Source organism: Drosophila miranda, chromosome 2 (assembly GCF_003369915.1).
Source record: "Drosophila miranda strain MSH22 chromosome 2, D.miranda_PacBio2.1, whole genome shotgun sequence".
NCBI classification, from domain to species: Eukaryota; Metazoa; Arthropoda; class Insecta; order Diptera; family Drosophilidae; genus Drosophila; species Drosophila miranda.
Window position 1 is genome coordinate 27,143,093 of NC_046675.1, and position 13,320 is coordinate 27,156,412.

Genomic DNA, 13,320 nt, shown 5'->3' on the forward strand with positions numbered 1-13,320 from the left:
CAATACCGATATGGCAAAAAACTACAAAAAAAATGTGTGTAACGCCCAGAAGGAAGCGTTTCCGACCCCATAAAGTATATATATTCTTGATCAGAATCAATAGCCGAGTCGATATAGCCATCCGTCTGAGCACCTAGATCTCAAAGAAGAAAAGAGCTGGAGCAACCAAATTTTGTATACAGACTTCTGCAAAAACGTACAATAAACAATATATCCCTAGTTTCGCGAAATCTATATACTCGATATCACACTGAATCAAGTTTGTTTCAAAATTTTGCCACGCCCTGCAGAATCGTGAATAAGGCCCCCATCTACCAGATTTCAGAATCTGAAGATCGGATCGCAACGCCGCACAGTAGGACATACGCATAAAAGAGAATTTTTCATAATTTTCAAATATCGAATCTAATTAAAATAGTCGGAGTCATGGAGGTGTAGGATATTTAATATTTCTCTTTGAAGGACATGCGATGTACATATGTATCAATGAAAGGTATTGAATCATAGATCAAAAATATTTGGGTCAAGAGTAATATTGTTAAAAAAGGATACTCAACATATCTTTATTTCTGATTTATAAAATAAAAGTTACGTAATAACTCTTATTTGTAACTTTTAATTTTTACTTAAATTAAATTAATTAAAAATAGTGTCAATTCTCATTTGTATAAAAAAATCTATAATAAGTGTAATTTTTGATTTTTTCGATACAAATTTTGATATATAAGTTTTTTACATTGTTTTATTTAGGTACAATTTGCATTCAAAACTCTTATTCGCGGTCCCTGGTCATTATGAATATCTTTTATAGCGTTGATATGGGCGTCTTTTACAGAAGTTAACTTTTGTGAATTGTTTTTCTTTTGGTAGACAACCGAAAATCTTTAAATTTCCATTAAATCTTTAACATGTAATTAATATGGACACTTAACTTACTATTAGCAATTAACATAGCGAGCTCTCCATCTAGCGGAGTCTACCGTGTTTTGTAAAAAGTTTTGCCGCGCCATGTAGCGGGTTTTGTTAAAAGTTTTGCCGCGCCATCTAGTGGAATTTTTTAGATTTTGTGGTGCCATCTAGTTTGAGAAAATCACACAGCTATCGCCAAAGAGCATCTGATCGCACAGTTGGACAGGACACACGAATTTCGGGCTAAGGATATATGGTATGGCTAAAACTAAGGTATTACGAGTCGGTTGTTCTACTAGTATTTGATGTGAATTATAAATTTAGAAACATGTACGGTTTTTTTTAGAGGTTAGATTAAATTAAACAAAAAATGTTGTGTTTACCCGGCAGATTGGACATGAAAACGGGCAGCACAGAAACTTGGTTTTGCAGTCGGGACATAGGCACCAGGCGTGCTGCCGGTACCCGAGAAGTAGTCATCCATATCGGAATTACTGGGGCCACAGAACCAGAAGGTTTTATTTGACGATTATCCGCTTATTTACGCAACAAGGTGCACGTGCAAGGTGCTCAACACGGATGGGTGTCCCTGGCAGTTGCTGTTGGTCCAGTTGCCATTCTGGCACAATTATAGCTTGTGCATCTTATGCTGGATGACTTGGCTGTGACATCCCTCATGTGCAGCTATATAATGCGAGCGGGGGATCTACGGGGGATCAGGCACCAATGATTGCGTTGCTATTGGCCAGTCGCTTATCAGAGATATATTTTCTTCACTGCAAATATCTCATCGCTACGAGGGAGGAACAGCAACTATTGGTAGCAAAAGAAATGGACACAAAAGTCTATATAGTACTCTGATTTCCTTTGGAGGAGATCTTTTGTGTTTTGCAGCAGACTACAGGTTCCTGGTGTAGATTAACAAAATACTTAAGATAAGAATGTGAGTACTAATATGTAATATTATTTGACTATAAATAAAACTATAACTTCATGCATGCACTCTTCAAGGTTTTTCGAGGTACTACAACTGCACTGGATGAATTCCTAAGTATTTAATTTTAATCTTTCCATTTATTTCTCAGCAATAGCATACAGCGATAGAGACCCGTCCCATTCAAAATTTAAAGTAAAACACGTTACATACATATATTTTATTTTTGTATGCCTGCTTAAATTAATCACATACCTAAAAAATGTTTAAATGTGTAGAAAACCACAAAAAACAAAACGATCGAACCAGCGGACACAGATTTGAAAAGTATTCCGATTCGCTTGAAACTCTTTACTTGGTTGTCTTTTTTGGTTGTGTGGCTTTGTTATTAACGAAACTGAATTATTACATATAATATTTGCAAGATTGGGCATGTGAGAAGTAAAATCATTCAAGTTAGAAAATATCGAGACACAAAGCTTTGCATTACATTTTTACAATTTTAGTCGGTACGAATATCTAATTTTTGTTCAGTCAACAATGAAATCTTTGGTTGATACTTTTAATATAATATATAATTGATAACTATCACCGAGGACATGCTTACTGATCGCTTACAGTAGTCGAGGATCAAAGCGGTCCTCTCTCTCTTCTCCAATTGTTCAATAACATCTGGGATATTCTCAATGCAATTGCTTAATTTTATTTATTTTGTAAAGCATCCATTTATGGAGCGACTTTTGTTTTTCACCAACCATAGCAAGATATCAACCATACCTGAATGCTATCCAGAGGATAAACGACGATAGCTATTGGTCTTTTAATTGGCACATTTAACGATTCAAAAAACATGGATCGGAGTCCGAGGTCGGAGCACTGTCGTACTTTCAGCGAAAACAAATTATTGCACCGTTGCAGCATCAAAATGTTGGCACTGTCTACTCTCGAGAGCGGGTGTGATACAGTGTACGAGTATGAATGTATTTATGTATGCTCTCCGGCATGTCAACGCGGTGCGACGTTAATTAAAATTATCCCAAAACGGACTAATACCAGGCACAGCAATTTTACGCCGGGGCTTTCTTTGCTCTTTTCCTCGTTTTCACCAGCTTTCTGGTGGGGATAATGGTTCCGATTTTTATCGAGTGACCACGGCTGTTTACGTTTGCGGGGGCCGGGGCTTGCTTTGCATTGTTTTACTTGCCTTCTCGCCGCACCGGGTCCTGGCGAAGTGCGCTGGCGGGGGGCGAGACCGACATCGCATCGTCTGTGGCGTCCCTCTTTCCTTTGTTGCTCGCCCTGCCCGCCTATTTGTGTTTTCTTTTTGCAACTGTCGCTACAGGCATGGACGCAGATGAGGGCTGTTCCAGACTGTTGTTGTTGGTCGCAGTGTTTTCTACCCCGTACTCGTACTGTACGTTGAGTGTTTGTGGATGTAGTGTAGTAGTATGCAACTAGCAAAAACAAGAATGAGTGAGTGGAGAGTATCATCAACGTATTCATGAGCATAAACAGTGAAGGGATCTAACTAGTATCTTCATACTAAAAGTTATTTCACAGCCCTTTAAACTTCATGGCCTTTGGGGTATGGTTAGCTAAACTTCCTGGTTTACCAATATCTAATAAATTTACTATGTAGGACTAAAAGAAAACCAACCATATGTACATACATATGTACGTGTGTGATATCGAATTTAATTTCAAATTCCTATCAGATACCCGTAATATCTCAATAGGAGCCATGGGCACCCTATAGTTGGAAAATTGACCAAGCGTGTGGTTCGTTTTGGACTGCAACGTGTTGCTGGCAGCTGGGAACCAGAGTCAGAGCAACAGCCTGCTTTAAAATATTGACATTGGCGACTGTTTTTATGCCGCCACCTCTACCTCGCCAACAGTGACTGTTAACCAGTCCAGAGAGGGCGCGAGAGTAAATTAATGAAACTTAAAACTGCAAATGGGCCCAGCGGTCCCCAGGCGCCATTGTTGGCATTGTCAGTCGGTCACTAAATATTTGCTCTGGTCTCTGTTATGTAGTACACATGTAAATATAATGAATGTGATGCCAGATGTAGTGGAGCGGTGCAGTGCGATCAGGGGCGGGACGAGAGCTATTCGACAGTAAAAATCCTTTGTTCTTGCCTGTGCCTGTAAAAAAATACCTATGCCCTCAACGTCCAAGGAATTGGTGACCAATGACCAATGAAAAGCAGCCCAGCCTTCTCGGACTACTCAACGGATGGACCATCGACTGTTCACATTCGCTCGAGACATCCTAACCGTTATGCGAAGGTCATCATTTCTAGCAACAATGCCATTGGTTGTTTTTTTATTGAACTTTAACATGGTACAACCGACCACAGAAATAATCTTCCAGTGAATGTATGTGCTTCGTATTAAATACCTTTTGTTCATAATTTAAAGGCTTTGGACGTGGTACGAGTGGTATGTGCGCAAACGGAATAAGTATGTTCGCATTGTATCTGAGACTCTTGCTTTTTTCAAACAAACCACTCGAATGAATTGAATTAATAATAGAGTTGGCCACTTCTTACTCCTCAGTGTTCGTATTATATTTTTCCACATTTAGTTCTTTCCACAACAGAGGTGGAACAAAATTTTAGACTGCTGACATTTGTACACTTGCACAGAGTCAGATGGCCCAAGCTCGCTGCTGTTTTCGGATTGAGCTGATCTGATCGTCATGACAGGGAAATGTCTAAGGGCTAAAACAATTGGTGGGAAATCTTTTTTTGATACCCAACCACTGTACCTTTGGGTTCTCGGAAGCAAACTTGTGGATACCGCTAGAATGGGCCCCAAACACAGCCAGGAGGCGTCGTTCCATTTTGTCAGTTGCCTGTAACCCTGTATACCGCTTGTCTTCTGACAAAATTACTTATTCAAACTTTTGTATTGTATTTTTATTGTAAATTTGCCATTTCCGAACGCAATTGCGACACACGGATACATGTTCGCCCGGGCCGGATTCGCCGGGTTGCTGGGCTGTGTTGTGCGTGTGGGGCCGGTCCATTTGCATACTGAATGTAAATTATATTGTCCGTTCCATGCTCTGACACTTAAGAGACGAAATGAAATAAAAGATGACTTCAGCGACAACAAAGGGAATGAAAACATCGAGAGCCTCGCTGTCGCCCTCGAGATGGCAGCGGAGACGTTGCCTACCACCAGACACGCACACGACAGCCACGCCAGCCCAGCCATAAGGACAACAACGACAAGCAGCTACCGCCTACCAGCGACGTGTTGCCAAAGCTGGGTAGTCGCCTCCGCCTCCGTTCGACCGAATGCGCTTTAATATTTGACGAGCTTTAATGAAATCGCTTTGCCCTCCGTTTGCTTTCAATTTACTCCTTGCGGCGGCTCGTCCATGCTCTGCTTGTCTTGGGTGGCTTCCTGCCACACCTCGCCCACCTGCCACACGTGCGTTGGCATCTGGAAACTACATTACGGGGGCTGTGGGTGGATGGGAGCGGGAATGGGAATGGGAAGGGAATAGGAATGTGAATGTGATTGCCCGAGTGTGCATAAAGAGTGTCGTGTTTGGCTAACGACTCTCAATGCATGCATTTTTTTAGCCCTGCCCTCTCAATATAGGATCCAAGGGGCAATCGTGCTGCGCCTTGGTATTAAAACTGAAATTGAGGAGTTCGCTTATGGCATTATGGCAGAGCTGCCTTCGGGCCTCGAGTTTGTGAGAAATTCGAAAGACTTCTTACCATATTAGGTAGTACATTTGGATATTTGGTGTTCTTAGGAGCACTTGGATGCCAGTCCATTGTACATATGGTAAGTGCCGAGACAAATGGACTTTGCATGTTGCAATCCCCGGAAGCTGCTGGATGGGTTCCGTTCCTTGTTCGGATGGGGTGTATGGCTTAATTTGCATTCTATGGAGAAATTAATAGCAATGTTTATGGAATTTATGCTTGACTGAAACTCAAAGTTAAATTCTTTTTTTACCAGCCATCCATCGGAGCGACAACAAACAATTTAAGGGAATTTTTCACAGCTGAATAAACTTTTAGCCCAAAGACCAAAAATAAATGCGCTAACCCATCGCAGTCGAGCATCGGTTGTCGGATGTCGAGCGCCGGGCGTCGGGTATCGGGTCGGGAATAATGGTTAGACATCCGCCCCCAGCCTCCCAGTCCGTCCTTGTTCGGGGCTATTTGTCTGTCTCATTTGGGCCATTGCGGCGTTGTCATGCCGGCGGCTGTTGGTCATTTTGTCTTCGATTTACTTTTTCAAAAACAATTTTCTCCCATAATGATGAGGCCGGTCTCTTCCGTTTCGATTGCCCGTTCGGGCTTCCTAGGCTTTCGGCTTCTCCTGGCCGCCTGGATCTGGATATACGCCCGCCCCTCCCCCCAATGGGCTCATCGCATTCTTCTCCATTTTTATGGGCATCACAAAGGCATTTTGTTGCCTTGCCAATTATTATATTGTCTTTGGGTATGCGTGGGGGCCACATTTATATTGATGTAGGGCTCCGTGGTGAGGACTGCCTAGCCGGGAACGATTCACATACTCGCACATATCTGATTTAATATTGGATATGGCTATGGCGGGAATGGAATGGAATGGCGGCATGGCTTACCCAAATGGCAACTTGATTTCTACTACAAATTAGTTTATGTCGTTACTGGTCCTGATGCAATACTCGTAATATTTGTGTTTCATCTTATAAATTTATGCGGCTACCCGTCAACCCGCAGCAGTGTCAAATTGTGTCCGCTCAGCAATGAATTTGACATCAGAGCTTAGAAGTTGCGGATGATAGCGCTCTCTATTAATTTCATGTTGGCGCCAGGCACTCTCCACCCTCCGAGATCAGACTCCAACGCGTCGGCGAGAGGGAGAGCCTCAAATCGTTCAAATTGACGTAAATTACTGAATCGCGGCCTGTCACACCAGTCTGCACTCGACGCGAGCTCATGTCTCTGAGCAGTACTGTTGTGTTGTCTCTGAATATCCTGTATATCCTTCATTCTATTCTCATGCACAGCCTGACTCGACTCTGTCGTGTGGCATATGGAAACCATGGCATTGGAAGTGATTAATTGGCATATATTGAGGCTCCTTGCAAACTTTGCCTTCGACTGTAATCTCCTTCCGGCTGCAGTTAAGGACTTCCGAAGAGCAGCTGCGCCATCTCAGGGAGTGCTCATCAAGTGTATGTGTATGTGTACGTGTATGTGTAAATGAAGTCCTTTGAACGTCATTTGGCAGCGAAAGTTTTGCAAAAGTTACTTGATGTAGTGCAGGGACAACTTTGATTGCTGTCAAAGTAATTAACAGAAAGCAAAACTTGCATCCATAAACCAAATCTACAGCAAACGAAAATCGCTTTGAAAATTGGCTGAAGCCTTGAGGCAACTGAACTAAAAGGGCACACAGCACACTCCAAAACTCTAGTTCTGTAGAACGCGATATTTTGATAACTTATAAATCCATGCTTATGCAGAAAGTCCGGCGTGGCATTCTTTTTACCATTCATGTATGCCTTCTAGCTAAATACTTTCCTAAATTTTATATAATAACACATTCGTACACCATGAGGTCGGAAATGACAGGATTTCTTCTCTGTGCTGCAATCATGCATGGGCACACTCACCACATACTCAAACTAATTGTAGGATTTACAGATACCAGACACGTTTTTAATCGTTGCCATGTGGCTATTTGCAGTTTTATGAAACCAAAGCCACCACAAATGAATCAGGCAAACAAACTACGGCCAATCAGTATTCACTTTTAGCATCCGCCGTTGTTCTCGTAGATGCTTAAAGTCTGCGACAAAAAGCGTGTTCCCCATCGTCACTGTTGATTTGCATTCCAAATGCGAGGCAAGGCTCGTGGGTGCAGTGGTGCAGTGGTGCAGAGGTGCAGTGGTGGTGGTCTTGGACATCACATGCGAATATGTGCATGCTTTCACAGGCAGGTCCCCAGTGTCGACACAAGCAGTCGAGCGATACACGCATACCGTAAGTGATTGCATATGATGGGAGCTGCTGGGTGGCCGTCGCCGCCACAGTGCGTGTACGTTCTGGCTTTGTGTCATTCAAATTGTGAAAACGTCCTTGCATGGCGCAATTAAAATGCTACCGACAATGACATCGACAATGATGTCGACTGTCGAATGTCGACTATCGACAGCCGCTTGATAATGAAGCAGTCTCTGCTGATTTTCAATGACTTTGGGGGGTAACTTTGGGTATCTAAGCTGGTTTTAAGTGATTCCTCGCGCTTCGATCCTAACCGACTTCAAACCGAATTCTTTAATATGGAATATCCGTTTTTCCTTTTTGTCCATCAATCCCAACGCCCTCTTAACTACACTGGAGGATCAGACTGTGACTATCCCTAACCGAAACGGTATAAAAGTTAATGGCCCACTGCAGTAAATATTCCGTAGCTTAAAGCTTTGGTTTTTCGTTCACCCGGCAAGGATTTCCCACTCGCATGGTGATTACGTACTGGAGGAAGTCGCACAGACACCTATTGCATATCGCTTTAAGGACATTTCCGCACATTGTCACGTGGGCTGCCGTGCCCCACAACGGCAACGGCCTGCCGCAGGCTTTTGTTAGTATGCTATCGGAGGCTGCCATTTGCATTGCCGTCACGTTCTTGGGGAGCCGAAATTTAATTTGGCTTGTTTCTATTTTTCAATAATCCTCAGCCAAATGCTAACATCAACCAATTGTCGACCTGGCCAATACTCGTAAAGAGTCGGTGCGTTGCGGCCGGGCCCTAGTGCTCCAGAGTCAGCCTAAAACACATTCGAAATGCATTTGGAATTTATAACAATGCTGCTTTCCCATCGATAACAACGTACACGTGTCAATGCATCTGCTCTCCCACCAGAGAAGCAGATCCAGACCGAGTGTGCAAGTGCAAGTGCTTGTTGCAAGAGCAACATTTACCGGTAGTTTGCCACTTTTATCTCGACACAACATTCTAAGAAGGCCAGGCCCCAGCGCCAGCCAGTGACTGCATCGACGAGGGGTGGCGTTTGGTCCAAGCTCAGGTCCAGGTAGGAATTTAAATTGGAGCTTCTGGACAAGGAGCTCTGCACTCTGCGGGGCTTCCGGCTGCTGGTAATCGAAAATCGATTGCCCTTATGAGTTGAATAACTCGGGCGCTCGGGCGCCTCCATCTCTGTTCCCCACTGTTTAGATATCTGCATACCTGCAACTCACATAACCATATATTTATAGATATTTGTGTGCGAGTATAAATGTCGGTGCCGTGCAAGTTTCCGCACTTAGGGGCGGGTCCCCCTTCTGTCGGGACAAGAGATCCAAGGCCAAACTTGCGAACTTTGATTTGCATTTCTGCATGTCCTTTGGAGCTGCGTACGGATATGGATCCGGGCCCAGCATTCGAATGGTGCCAGCTATACCCTCGTCCGGCAAAGTTTTTGTGTTTGTCAACTGCACACGTTGAAATGTATTGCCATTTGTTTATGAGTGCATTTCAAACAAACAAATGGACTGCTCCGGGCGGATCTCCATGCAAAAAAGCAGCCCAAACAACATTGGTTATTTGTGCAGTCCATAAAACTGTTTATGCAAGGGAAAATGCTTTCCCATGAGACTCCTACTCCTACTCCAAATACATACATAGCTCCTAAAGTATTTAATATAAAATAAATCGGTTCTTACAGAAAGCTGTAGAACAATTAGAGAACTTTTTAAACAAAAAAACATTTTTTTAAGAATTAGTTTAAAGTTAAATTTTTATTTTCACCATAATTGAAACTAACAGAATATATGTTCATATATTTCAACTCGTCAAAATTAAAATAAACGAGGGGGGACGTTGTGAGTTGCTGCGGAGACCGCAACTCTACATTTATACCCGATACTAAGTCAGTATGGCTCTCCTCCGGCAGACGCCGCTAATATTAAACGACACGACAAAGAGTGCGTGCGAGAGAGACAGAAAATCAGTCTGAGCGTGACGTCGGGCGCTGCGTAGCCACTGCAAATTGATTTGTTCCTTTTGGCTATAAAAATGATCCGATCTGATCCAGATTCAGAAACCGGATAGATATGGTCATTCTCTATGATTGTGCGTTTTTAGTTTTCTCGAATCTGCAATATTGTGGATGCAACAGATTTTCGTGGCGGAAGGGGGTGTGGCGAAATTTTGAGACCAAATGGTCAAGGTCCGATATCACAGGAGTGTGGATACTTATAGTTATATTATATGGTTGCTCTTATAGGTTCTGAGATCCATGAACTCACATTTTGCAACAGACGGACAGACGGACGGACGGACGGACAGACGGAGAGACAGGCCTCAATCGACTCGGCTATTGATGCTGATCAAAAATATATTCACTTTATGGGGTCGAAAACTATTCCTTCTGGACGTTACACACATCCACTTTTACCACAAATCTAATATACCCCAATACTCATTTTGAGTATCGGGTATAAAAACGAGGGTGAACGTTGTGAGTTGCTGCTGCGACCGCAACTCAACATTTATACCCATAGTCAGAATACATTGAGCGACAATGTGTGCGTGCGGGAGAGACAGAAAACGTGTCTGAACATGTCGTCGAGCGCTGCGCTGCCACTGGAAATTAACGTGTTTCTTTTTGGCTATACAAATTATCCGATCTGATCCAGATTCAGCAATCTCATAGATACGGTCATTCTCTATGATTGTGTGAGTTTTCTCGTTTCTTCAATATTGTGGATGCCACAGATTTTCGTCCTTTGTGGGGGCGGAAGGGGGTGGGGCGAAAGTTTGAGATATACGTTTTATAGTGAGATCTAACAGGAGTGTGGATACCAAATTTGGTTACTCTAGCCTTAATAGTCTCTGAGATTTGTGGATGCCGCAGATTTACGACCTTTGCGGAGGCGGAAAGGCGTGTGGCAAAATTTTAACACAAAACCGTCAAGGTCCAATATCACAGAAGTGTGGATACCAAATTTGGTTGCTCTAGCCCTTATAGTCTCTGATATCTAGGAACTCATATTTTTCAATAGGCAAAACCGACCATGAAACGTGCGTGTTAGAGAGAGATAGAGCGAGAGAGAATGAAAGTTTTTTCTTCATTCTGGCTATAATAATAATACGATCTGGTCCAGATTCTGTCTATAAGTTTAGACATAATTGTCATTCTCTAAGATTCTACGTTTTTGTTTTTCTCGTATCTTTAAAATTGTGGGATCCACAGATTTTGGTCCTTTGTGAGGGCGGAAGGAGGCTGGGCGAAATTTTTAAATACACTTGTAACTGTCTGGAATACAGAAGTCTGGATACAAAATGTCGTTGCTCTAGCTCTTATAGTCTGATCAAGAATATATATACTTTATAGGGTTGGACGCGCTTCCTTCTGGACGTTACACACATCCACTTTCACCAAAAATCGAATATACCCCTATACTCATTTTGAGTATCGGGTATAAAAACCGGAAACTCCTAGAAATTCCGCAGTTTAAAAATGGGCTCTTTTTCTGCTAGACTGGATTCGCCACTGTGCAGTGGTCCGAATATATTTTGGCTTTCACGTGTAGTAAGTGCATGTGTACATATACTCCTAGATATTGTATCTACTCGTGTCTGACAGAAATTTAGTAGAAGCTCGTTAATTAAACAACTTTTCCACATTAGGGACTCTAATTTGTCGTTTGCCAAATGTTGTATCGATAAATCTATTGCAGAATAAGCACCTACTCATTGCGCGAATTGCTCTCGAAACATCGGAAAGGCTAACTGATAATTGGACATTATTTTTAAATATGCTGAATCTGTTGTTCTGAATAATGAGTTGTGCATGAATGTTGCTGAAATTTTGTATACCTTGTTGCTTTACTCGATTCTTAGTTTAGATATTGCCACAGCAGTGCACGAGAAGGCAGATCAAAAGTATCTGTGGCAGCGCAGCGTAGGGGGCAGCGAGAGGAGCTCATTTGCATTGAAATTTTATTCTCGGACGCGCACATGGGCAAAGCAATACTTTCCTTTCAGTTTCAGGAGCACTAAGCATGTCAGGCATACAATTATGTTTCCGCAAATACGAGTATGTAAATGGGGAGCAATTTGTGTGACAGTCCCAGTGTGTGGGGATGTAAGTCTTCGTCTTCCAGCGTGAGTGGGTCTCCGTCGTTTATGTGAAAAGTTTTCGCTTTTATGTGAAATTCGCTTAAAAGTTGGTGCAGATACGAGGAAATTAACATTTTGACGTTTGAATATTAAGAGACACCACTCCACCGCATGGTCCTTGGGTCTGTGTACACTGTATACACTTCGCAAACATAATCAACAACAATACATCGCGTCATGGGAAGACATTTATATTGCGGCTCTGTTCAAGTATACGTCACGGGGTTTGGCTGCTTGGCTGGCAATCGGTTATAAACGGGGTATTATGTTAATTTTACCTTAATTTGTGCCCTCATAACGGGGTAATTCGTACCGGATTGTCGGCATTTCTGGGATAATGTTCGGAAAACTGGAGCCCAGCCACCAGCATTGCTCCCACAATCGCTCAAGAAGAAGCTATGGGTAATTGAAAGTCAGAGTTCGTTTAAAATTTAACTTTTCACCGCATTTCCGAGTCACCTAGGAACTCAGCTGGAACATGAAGCACATACGGAACGATCCTGTACCCATAGCCGTGACCTCCTGATGGGCCAGACCATTAGCACATCGTACATGCCTCTGCGGCTTCACAAAGTGCGTGCGAACATTCTGCGGTCCTGTGTGTGTTTCGGTTAATTAAAAATGTGCTGCGCATTAACATAATTGCCGGGGGATTACAATTGAATGATTAATAATAGTGCAGTGATTAAACGAAATGCTGCCTTCGTCGTCGTCACATCGGCGTCGGACCTGCGGAGGCGACTCGCACCCCTTGTGGCAGTCCTCAGAATTTTGCATGTACTCTGAGAGCGAGCAGTCCCTTTCAGAAGATGTTCAATCAAAAATTCAGCCGAAACACATTATTCACACACACTCGTACAGTGCACACTCGATGGAGTGGACTGTGTGAGAGTGTAAGTTACTCTGCGAGTGAAAAGAGCCTTGTATTTATGGTCTTTGGAAGCGTTTCCGACCCCATAAAGCCACCAAATTTTGTATTAACATCACACTGAATTAAGTTTTTTTCAATATTTTCCGCCTCGACAAAGGACAAAAATCTGTGAGATCCACAATTTTCATAAATCCAAATAGCCAAAAACACAGAATCATAGAGAATGGCCAGATTGCCGAGTCTGAATCAGATCGGATCATAATAAACCCAGAAGGAGCAAGTGAAATTGCAGTGACTACGCCACCCCGTCCGCGCGCTTACTCATTCTCTCTCTTTCTTTCTTACAACCACTCTTCCTCGTGCAGTGTGCGGCAGAGGCGAGAGAAATAGCAGCACACATACTAACAAAGTATCGGGTGTAAATGTAGAGCAGCGGCCCTAGCCAACGTTCCCG